Raw genomic sequence first — 11,308 nt, 5'->3', positions numbered from 1 at the left:
GCTATAATATGGCTATCTTGTTTTTCTGTTTTGTAGGTCCTCTGTTCTTTCTTGCTGCCTTGTTTCATGATTAGACAATTTTCTGTACTAGCATGCCTTGATTTCTCTGTCTCTATAGGTTTTCACTTTGCAGTGAGTATGAGGCCACATAAATCATAGTTTGAACAGGTATTTTAAGCTAATGAGTCAACTTCCGCTCTCTTACCCGTTTCCTGCTCTTGATGTTATTGCAGCTATTATTATTAACAGTTTTGTCTTCTAATCTTCATACTAGAGATTAGCAAGTCATCAGTACATTATTAGCCTAGTCTGAATCTGATCAGGCACTTACTCTTACCAGTGAGTTTTGTACTTCTAAGTGTTTCTGTGTTATTAATTGGCTGCTTTTATTTCAGTGTGAAGAACTCCCTTTGGTATCTCTTGATGAGCTGTCCCAGCTCATGTTTATCTGGAAAGTCTTTATCTCTCCTTCATTTCTGAAGGGCGACAGGTTTTTTTTTCCCCCTTCTTTTTCTTCTTTCAGTACTTTGAATATATTATCCCACTCTCTTCTGGACTAAAAATATGGAACATTTTATGAATTTGCATGTCACGCTTGAGCAGGGGCCATGCTAATCTCCTCAGCAATGTTTAAATTTTAGTAGTTGTGCTGCCAAAGCGAACACCAGCCAGCATTCCTTAGAGTTTCATCACCTTGTGACTTACCATCTTGCCTTTTATCTATCTGGAAATGTCTTTGTTTTTAATCTTCATTTTGGTCTGATGTCTGCCCTTGGTAGAGAAGTTGAGCTGGTTAGGGTTTTCTCTTGGGATTTTAATGGCTCCGATTGTTTCTGGTGAGCAATCTCTCTGACACCTTTTCATATAGTGTTTGTGTTTTTCACAAGTTTGACTTTGATTTGCCTAGTTAGGATTTTTTTTTCCTCTTTGGATGGTTCTTGTTGGAAGTGTGTTTGATTTTCTGGAGCTATGGGATTAGTTTCATTTTTTCTTCTTTAATCATTTTTTTTTAATTGCCACAACTCCACTTCCAGTTTTCTCATGGACTTTACTTGGGCTGGCTTAGAACTTTGGTCCTCAGATCTCAGGCTCCTGAATAGCTAGGATTATAACCATAACCATACTGGTTTTTCCCTTTGGTTTTTATTTGTTTTGTCATGTTTTTCCAATTGATTTTTTTTTAACTTGGACTCTTTGTCTTCATGTGTCTAGTTCAAACACCCTTTTCTGACCTATGCTCTTGCTCTTCTCCTTTTGGAGCTCCTATTGTTTGTCTGTGCAGACACGATGCTACCTCTCCATCACTGGCATGCGCTTGCTTTTTTTCTGCCTTATCTTGGGCTTCCCCTGGGAGGGTTTTGTTGACCTGTCTCCTACTTCATGGATCCTGTCTTCTTCTTTCTCCAATCTACAAGGATATTTTTTAATACATTATTTTTCATTTCAGATACTGATTTTTTTCAATTCTAGAGAATTTCCCTTTAGTTCTTTGTTAAAAATAATATTAATGTTCTTAAATTCCCCATTGCTTCATACATTAAATACATCTTTTCCTATAAATTTGATATTATATTTATCATAGCTATTTTAAAGTTCCTTGTCTTAGGCTTTGCAGCCTGCTATATAAAACTATCTTAAATTGGGAGAGATTTGAAATGTATTTCTCACACTTCCGGAGGCTGGGAAGTCTAAGACCCAGTGCCAGAAGAGTTAGTGTTTCTCAAGGGCCTGCTTCCTCATAGACAATGCTCCTTGCTGTGTCCTCCCTTGGTGGGAGAGCCTAGCTACCTGTTCCAAGTCTCTTCTGAGGACATTGATCCAACTCATGAAGTCTCTGCCCATGTGACCTAACCACTTCTTAAAGGCCCACCTCCTACTACCATAACACCGATGACTGGGGTTCAACATGTGAACTTTGAGGTGATACATTTATCAGCAATTCTCTTCTACTAACTACAGTATCTACTTATATTGATCCCTTTGAGGTTTTTGTTTGTTTGATTGATTGATTAATTGATTGATTTTGATTTTGTGCTGGTTCTGTGGCTTGCATTTAGGCCTGGGTACTGTCTGTGAGCTTTTTTGCTCAAGTCTAGCACTCTACCACTTCAGCCACAACTCCACTTCCAGTTTTCTCATGGACTTTGCTTGAGCTGACTTAGAACTTCGATCCTCAGATCTCAGGCTCCTGAGTAGCTAGGATTATAACATCAACCATAGCTACCTGGTTTTTCCCTTTGGTTTTTATTTGTTTTGTCTTGTTTTTCCAAGTCATTTTTTTTACTTGGACTCTTTATCTTCATGTGTCTAGCAATTTTTTAATGTGTTATTTATGCAAGAAAATGGCATTGTTATCTTACTCTGAAGAACATCAGTTTCATTCTAGGAGATAGGTAAATTGCCACTGGACCTTCTTGGTCTTGTAGGAGTGAGGTTGTAGGCATATTTATGGTGAACTTTCCTCTTGTCCTTGGGTAACTCTCCTAACCTTGAAATGTGTTGTTTAATTCTGGGATGTGGCCCTCCTAGAGTTTCAGTGCAGAGTTTGAGAGTCTTCCTAAGGCCTTTCATTCAACAGGATTCACACTTTGAACCCTGCCTCTCTAATGGAAAACTGCCAGACCCTCTGCCCAGTACTTTGCTTTTCAAAATTCTGACTGTTGTTTTTCCCATTGGTTTCTGAGATGGAGTCTCACTCTATATTTCCCGTTGATTCCCAACTGTTCTGGGAGGCTAACACATCATCTGACTCTTCAGCACACCTGAGCTCTTTGACTTGAGGTGGGTCCAAGCACTCCACCAGGCCACAAATTAGGGGCTGTTCTCAGGTAAAAACTGAGTACTTATGGATTTAAACCATTGTGATTTCCTTCAGGGGGGGAGGGGGAATCTCCTCTAGCTTATGCCTACTTTTTTATAATCTTTCTAGTACCTTCAAATCATTAGTTTCTTCTACTTTGCCCAGAATTGAAAATTAATATCTGTTTAGGAGTATTAATGTAGTATAAGTTATACTGCCTTTACTGTAAGTTTCTGACTTTTAAAATAAAGCGAGTATCTCTAATTCATGGAGCTGCTTTTCCCCCACTCTGTGTGAGACTTAAATAGGAATGCATGCTAATCTATTATGAGCTGCTATAACAAAATACTTGAAGCTGGTATATACAGAGGTTTTGTTTGGCTCAAGATTCAAACAGAAAGGGAACAACCTATGTGCATAAGAGTTCAAGTAAGTAGGGTGGCCTTCATTTATATGAACTCAGTGCTAATATTATCTCCTGACACCTAAAATGCCCATGAGTCAACATAGTCCATTCATGAAGGTGGAGCCTGGGGGCCTACTAACCCTCCAAGAGGCATCATCTCTTATAGTTCCCACCACACCCATACTCTAAGCACATGAGCCTGAGATGAACAGATGTCCAGGAAGTGATATTTCCTTCCCTCATGATGAGTTAGCCTCAGCCTCCTTCAATCTTCCCTTCATTAGTCCTTGCTTTGTCAACTGAGTCCAGCCTGCACAGGTTACTGCTTTCTTCTGTGGAAGCACACCAGGGACTTGACAGAACTTATCCTGTACAGCTCAGTCTCTTTTATCTCATGGTTAAATATCCTAATTCTTCCCACCCTAGGAAATTTGGATTTTCTTCATCGGGAATATCCTAAACTCAAGTTCCACTTCTTCCATTGAAAAACTCTCATTTCAGCCAGTCAACTTATCCACTGAGATGTAATATACTCGTGTGAAAAGGGCTGCTATGATATCTATTCTGTCTGTGTTCTGGTATTGGTAGGAGTATTCTCCAAGTTCTAGGTTCTTGCTGGCACTGGAGGAGGAGTGGGTGCCCTTCCTCTAGTTATTGTGGTGATGATGAAGGGGGAGAAGGCTGTCATACCTGTACTCTGCCCCCCCTGCCTGTTACGCCTCTGGCTGGTTTTTGCTTTTTGGGTTTTTTATTTTTGGTTTTAATCACCAAGGACAATCGCGTATTTCTGTTCAAGCTTATGTTTTCTTGCAAAGATCACACAGTCTTGTCTGTAATTACAACCTTGACTTCATTTTTGGGCCAAATGATGCTGCTTTTACCTTGCTGTCGGACCATTTTCTTCCTTCCTTCCTTCCTTCCTTCCTTCCTTTCTTTCTTTCTTTCTTTCTTTTCTTTCTTTCTTTCTTTCTTTCTTTCTTTCTTTATTTATTTATTTCTTCCTTCTTTCCTTCCTATCTAAAACACTAGAGTCAAACAATGTGTCCTCCCCAAATCTTCACTTTTATTTTCCTAGTTCTTCAAAGGTAAGGGGACTATTGTGATTTTTTTATTCTCCAAATGAGTCAAAGCCCCAGCAAAGGCATAACAATTCTTTTATAAAGTCTCTACTCCAAGTGAATCAGATGTTCACAAAATTTGTTATCCAAAGCAGTAAACTTTGGAGTGTAAAAAAGGACATGCCATGTTCATCTCAGGAAAATTGTACTATTGAGGGTTGAAGAATCTGATTTCTCAGAAAAGTGCCTGATGTTTTTGAAGTACATAGATGAAAGTCTTTCCCCCATTCTTCTCCAGAAAATTTTCCTCCTTGGGGACTTTATTGGGGGACCCAACCCCACTGGTGCTATGGGCTTAGACAGCCTACTCTATGCAGAACCACCAGGGGAAAAGACCAGAGTGGTCACCTTTGGGGAAAGCAGACTATCCACTAGGAAAGCAAAGCATTGTGTGCAGATGACCTTCCTGCAAGTCAAGGTCTCACTGCCCTCATTGAGCTGTGTCCTGCCTGGCTAATATCTGTTTACTCACTCAGGCCAAACAAAAGGTCACTGCCTTCCCCTCAGAGGTGCTGGTTTGCATGTAATAGAGCTTCAAAGTGACCCTCCTCACTGCTAGTTTAATTCAGCCCCACTCCTGGCCCAAACCTAAGTCCTACACAGAATATTCAAGAAATATGCTTGCTCCACTCCTCTTGCGATTTTCTGAACACTGTGCTTATTTCATGCCTTGCACCTTTCCACACTGCTATTATTGTGTCTACATATCTTGTTTCTTCTAATTCTTTCTATCTGGTAAGACTGTACTCATTTTTCAAGTCCCTGCTTACATATCATATGTTCTATAAAGCCCTCCCTGACATCCCCCGCCTACTGTAATCTGTTTCAGGTACCATAATGAATTAGTATTTGGTTCTGGGAACTTAATTTTTAGAAAGTATGACAGTGGTTTAAGTAATCTTGTTTTTGTCTTTCATTTAGAAGTCAGATGCCTAAGGCTGGCATGATGACTCTTTGTGCTGGCTGGGATTCAGTCTCCTGCCTTTTTGCTCTGTAGCCCTCAGACCATGGCTTCCTTTTTAAGATCACCTCATGGTGGGTCTCCAACTGTATGTTCACATAACAGCTGAAAAAGAGACAAGAGGACACAAAAAGTGCTTTTTTTTTTTTTTTTTGCAGCTAATTAAGTCCTCTTCATGTTAATGTAAGTTACATGCAAAGATTGCTCCTTGTGTTAAGCCAACCTTGAATTCCTGGAATGAATTCACATGAGAGTTCACCTACAGTGAATACAGGATCGCACTGTGGTGAAATGTACTAGCTTTCCTAGATATACATTGCTGGATTCTACTTGCTAATACTTTAAGATTTTTGTACCTGTGGTTCATAAGTGAAAAAAAAAAGACTATATTTTTTTATTTTCCCAGATTTTGGAGCTATGTTTATGCTATCTTCGTAAAGCAGCCATCCCCACCCTCTTTCTCTCCCCCTTCCTCCCTTCAGTATTAGGGCTTAACCTCAGGCCCTAACACTTGTGAGGAAAGTGCTATTTTTGAAGAAAGAATTCAGAAGAAAAAAAAAAACCTCATAAATCCTGGCTAATTTGTTGCTAAATAGATACATTTCTTTCTTGCTACAGTGTTTTCCTTCTTATCACTTACCTATGAAATCTCTACCATCAGTGGCTGAATTTCCAGACCATGACTATATCCACATGGGGCCTAGTCATGCTATCAACATCCCAATAATCAAATCTAGTCCTTTGAGAAGACATCAACACAGGAAGATAAGGAGAATGGTTTGAAAGGTAAGGAAGATGCAGTTTCAGATATTTCTCAGAGACTTTCTAAATCTGAAAACATTTCTTCCAAAATTCAAACATCTCAGAAGTTCGGTGGATATTTAGGATTATGGGAGAAAACATAATGCTCTTGCTTGTGTGTATGCCTGGACTATGATAGGCTTTTAGTCAGAGCTGGAATTACATGTGTGCACCATCCCAGCCATCTTCTGTTGAGTCTTGCAGACTTTCCTGCCTAGGCTGGTATGGTTCTAAAACTCTCCTGATCTCAGCTGGACTGACAGGTACATGCCACCATACCCAGCTATCAGTTGAGCAGTTGACCTTTTCTACCTGAGTTGGTTGAAACCTGATGGTCTCATTCTCAGTCTCTCAAGTAGCTAGAATTATGTGTATGAGTCTCTGGCTCTTATGCTGATTTTGTTATTTATTTTCTGTGTCTACTTTGGGTTTCATTTGCTGAGTTTATTTCTTTTTTTGAAATATATTTATTATCATTATAAAGCTATACATCCCAACTCCTTTTGCAGCTAAGAATAGACACAGCTTAAGCTCTAGCTAAGGGAGGATCTTTAAAAGTGCAGAGGGAGCTGGGTGCACTTTTTGGGCCTCCTCATCTTCCTTCTAACTACCACCTAAATTGCAGAACTATGGCTGAAAAGACAGGTGAAGGACAAATTCTACTAAGCTTGGCAGAAAAAAAAGATGAAAGAGGTCCAAGTTCCTGATGACAATCAAACCACCATACTGGCTTGAGACTATCTCTCCTTCCTTCCTTCCTTCCTTTCTCTCTTTCTTCTTTCTTTCATTCTTTCTTCTTTTTTGTGCACTATTGAGGAACAATCCCATGGCCTTTCACATGACAGGCAAGCGTTCTATCTTTGAGTTATATTCCAGTCTTTGGTTTTTCAAACAGGGTCTTATGTAGCTCAGGTTGGTCTCAAGCTCACAATTCTCTTGCTTTACCTTTCCAAATGTTGGGATTAAAGGTATGCACACCATACCAATCTCTAATTTCTTTCTCTCTTTTTATTTTTTGACTAGTCCTAGGGCTTGAACCTAGGGCCTGGGCACTGTCCTTGAGCCTCTTGTGCTCAAGTCTAGTGCTCTACCACTTGAGCTACAGCACCACTTCCAGATTTTTCTGAGTAGTTTATTGGAGAGAAGACTCTCGCGGACTTGCTGCTTGGGCTGGCTTCCAACTGTGATCCTCACAGGTGTAAACCACCAGCGCCCAACTCTAATTTCCTTTAGTGAGAGAAAAAGCAGATGCTTCATGCCAACTTTCTCCCCTTTGAAGCCAGAAGCAGGGGGCAGTACAGAGCCCACAGAAAGCCCAGAGTTTCCCAATGAATATGTCATGCTAAGAATATGTCAGCTGCTCAGGAACCAAGACCTGGGCTCTCACTCACTGTGACCACTGCCTTCCAAGACATTGTATGGGTGGATGGGTGGAAGAGTAAGTTTTGAGCTTCATGGAGCCACAACCCGAAGTATCTAGGTGGCTGCATGGGGTACCCATTCTCCGAGTCTCTATGCCTATTAGCAACAGCACATTATACTTGAGATTCTTTTTTAAATACATCTGCAAACCATTTTCTCCCAGAAGGCCTTCCTTCACTGGCATACAGGAAGGGGATCAATGAGTTAGAATCTCCAAAAGCAGAAAGGAATGTAAATGGCCCAGGGTTGGAATCCCAGCAGTGTGATGGAGCAAATGCCTTTTGAAGTTGATGGGGAAGAGACCGGGACTAGAAATGCCCTCCCTGCTTCACAGCCTAACAACCTTCCTTGTTCAATGACCCTTTACTACAGATGACTTGCACCTTCACCTTCAATGGCTGCTGAATCAAGTTGGACCACATGAGTCTACACCTGTCATCCAGACCCTCACAGACGAGATGGAATCCTAGCAGTAGCCATCTGTATACAGAAAGTACATTTGAGGAGCAGGAAGGCAGTCCTACCACACAGACCAGGAGATGGGAGCCCCACCCCATGTCTAGACAGCACTGGCAGATCAAAGTCTTATTTTTCCTCAAGTGCTCAGCCATGAGATGGAGAGATGAAGGGCAATTAGAGATTGAGCATGAAGAGTAGTTACCACCAGTAGTAGTTTGTCACCATTTGTGATAAAGCATGAAAGTCATATGGTGATCCACTGTCTTAAATATACAATGTGTACTCATAATAAGATGATGAAATTTACAGAAAGATCAGGCAATCTCAGTAGGACTGAAAAAGACTGGCAACCCGGGAACTCTCCAATTTCTTCCCAAGTCTCAACTCTGTATCAGGGATTGGAAAGCTTTTCTGAAGAGGGGCATGGATTGAATATCATTGGGTTGGCAAGCCATATTGTTGGTCTCTGTCACAATTCCTAAACTCTGCCTTCGTTGTACAAAAATGGCCATGTAAACAAATGGGAATGGCTGGATTCCAAAAAAAATGTATTTGCAAATACAAGTAATGTGCCAAAATTAACCAATTCCTGCTTCAGAAAATCATGCAGATGTGTGCCAAAATATGGAAGCAAAGATGTCAGCACAGAATTGTTCCTAACAGTCCCCAACTGGAAACAACCCAGATTCAAATGTCCATTGAAAAGATACTCAGTAAGTAGCCAGGGCGATGAGGCCTGGAGTGTCCAACAGCAAACAGCAAATGAGATGATCTACCCAGCATGCAGAACAACATATTTTCAAGTTTATGATTGTCACTTAAGAACAATGTTGAGCTCGGCACCAGTGACTCACACCTATAATCCTGAGATCTGAGGATCGCTGTTGGAAGCCAGCCTTGGCAGAAAAGCCCACATAAGTCTCTTATCTCCAATTAACCCCTCAACAACCAGAAGTGGTACTGTGACTCAAGTGGAAAAGTGCTAGCCTTAAGCACAAAGAGGCTCAAGGATAGCGCCCAGGCCCTGAGTTTAAGCTCCACCACTGGAAAAAAAAAAAAAAAAAAAAAAAGAAGGAAGGGCGAAAGATGTTAAGGAGAAATGACCAGACATAGAGGGTACATTCTGTATGACATTTAATTTAGTAAATATCAAATTGTATCATCTAGGAATGCATGTTTAGGTGATAGAACTGTCAAAGCAAACAAGAAATTATGAAGAAGGCTGAAAGTTAAGAGACTTGTTTTCAGAAATAGCATGTCTGTGTTTTATATACCTTTTGGTGTGTGTGTAAATTGTGTTGTTGTTTCTAAGAAAACTATGATGGCTTTTTTGTTGTTCTTCTTCTTGTTGTTTGGTTTTCTTTTGTTTTTGTGCCAGTACTGAAATTTGAACTCGGCCTCACACTTCTCACTTGGGTTTTTCACTTGAGGCTGGTGCTCTACCACTTGAGCCATACTTCCATTTCTGGCTTTTTACTGGTTAGTTAGAGATAAAGGACTAGCAGAACTTCCTGCCTGGGCTGGCTTTGCACCATAAGCCTCAAATCTCAGCCTGCTGTGTGGTTGGGATTATAGATGTGAGCCACCAGTCCCCAGCAAAAAGACTGTTCATCTATAAAGTTCTAGCCATGACAGAAATGAGTATTCTTTGGGATGAGAGGGGACATTCCTAGTTTTTCTTTCCTGTGTATGAACAGGTACCTGCTTCATGCTGGGAGCTGAGGTTGACCAGTTACAGTCGGGGGAAAAAAATCAGAAGCCTATTAGGTAGGATTTGGGATCCATTCACTTTCACACATACAGACTTAAGACAATTCTTTAGTAGTTCCTGTGCTTCTTATTTTGTGATCTACAAAACACTAATGTGCACACCCTTGAGACAACCGAGCTATTATTCTGAAATCAGTCGTCCGCTACGTGGGATTCTGAAGTCATGGGGGGTGGAGGGGTCTGCCGCTGTCTTCCCTCTTTTACTCTGAAAAATATTATGAAATAGAGAAGTGCTATCTTTGATGGTGTCTCCTGGGAGCAGAGCACGTGATGAGCAGACTTCCACCGTGGAAGAGATGGGTGAGGAGGTTAAGTAAATTTTCTTTGTGTAGTTCCCATTAAACTTCAATCAGAGTTACAGAAAGAAATTTCCTCCAGGCGGCTGCGAATACAGGTATTGGTTTGACTTTAATAAAAGTCATAACTGATCTCTCTGAGGTCTCTCGTGGAATGAGCTCAGCAGAATTCAGGCAGGTCCTTGAGAGGAAAGGCGCCCACTTAAACATCCCATTATCCTAATAATCCCATTCCAGAGCCACCGTCCCATTATTTTAAAGGTCTTCATTTGCAAATTGTGGTATTTGAAAGTTTTCTTTCTTTCTTTTCTTTTCTTTTCTTTTTTTTTTTTTTTTTTTACATTATTGCAGAAAGCAAATGGGTCTCTCTGAGGGCCTTGTGCCTATTTACAGATCAGCCATCCCTCCGGGCCAATGGAAGATGGCCGGGTGGGTAAGCCAGGTCACTCTGCTTTTACATCGTTGCTTTGACAAAAATCACACCTGCTTTGGTGGCAGGCAGCACTGGTGTAAACCAGATTTATGAAGAAAGAAAGAAAGATATTCTTTCACTGCTAAGAATATCCATGTTCCATGTGGAGAACAGAATAATATGGTCCCAAGACATGAAATCTCCCTGTCCATGTATTACCCACAAACCTCCTCAGGGCACCCTACTGTGTGTCAGATGCTACCGAGATACTGGAATAAGGCAGGTAGTCAAGTAGATGGTGAACACAAGGAACACTTGGTAAGGTGATTTCAGATAATGGTAAAATGAAGAGATGAACAAACATGACCAGTCAATCAGTTAGGTGAGGATTGAGAGTGAAGATAGCAAGTGCCTCAAAAGCTCCTGTCAGAACATAACTTGTGAAAGTCATCTGTGTATCCATTTCAGGGAGGGGGGCATCCACAGAGAGAAGATAGTGCTTAGGGGAAGAAATGTGGTCACCACTGAATGTCCTCAATGAGGAAAGAGAGATGTGAGATGCACCAGGGAAGATGGACAGGGACCAGATCTGCATGGCCTTCAGGCTGCTGCCGAAGCTTCAGATCTTAGGGCACATGCAAAAATATCCTGTTGTTTTAGTGTGGAACTAAACATTTCTTACGGTGACTTTCTGGCTTTCTGGATGCACAGGAACTTGGGTAGATGTGAGGGGAGGCGGGGTGGAATACAAAGTGGCTCTTTCTTGGGGCACTTTGCTTAAGGTCTGTAACATGGTGAGAGAAACAGCCACTCCACAGAGCCACCATGAACAAGAAGCGTCAGTGACCCGCCCCGCCCACCCT

General features: G+C 41.1%; 1 non-coding gene across 1 annotated transcript; it reads right to left on the bottom strand.

Moving 5' to 3' along the window:
• Positions 1-558: 558 nt before the first annotated feature.
• Positions 559-665, bottom strand: LOC125355760. The gene has a single exon (XR_007211699.1). It is a non-coding gene; the product is annotated as a U6 spliceosomal RNA (small nuclear RNA).
• Between the last annotated feature and the right edge of the window lie 10,643 nt (positions 666-11,308).

This window comes from Perognathus longimembris, chromosome 7 (assembly GCF_023159225.1).
Source record: "Perognathus longimembris pacificus isolate PPM17 chromosome 7, ASM2315922v1, whole genome shotgun sequence".
Taxonomy (NCBI): domain Eukaryota; kingdom Metazoa; phylum Chordata; class Mammalia; order Rodentia; family Heteromyidae; genus Perognathus; species Perognathus longimembris.
The sequence above is the reverse complement of the archived record's forward strand: the minus strand, read 5'-3'. Positions and strand labels throughout refer to the sequence as shown.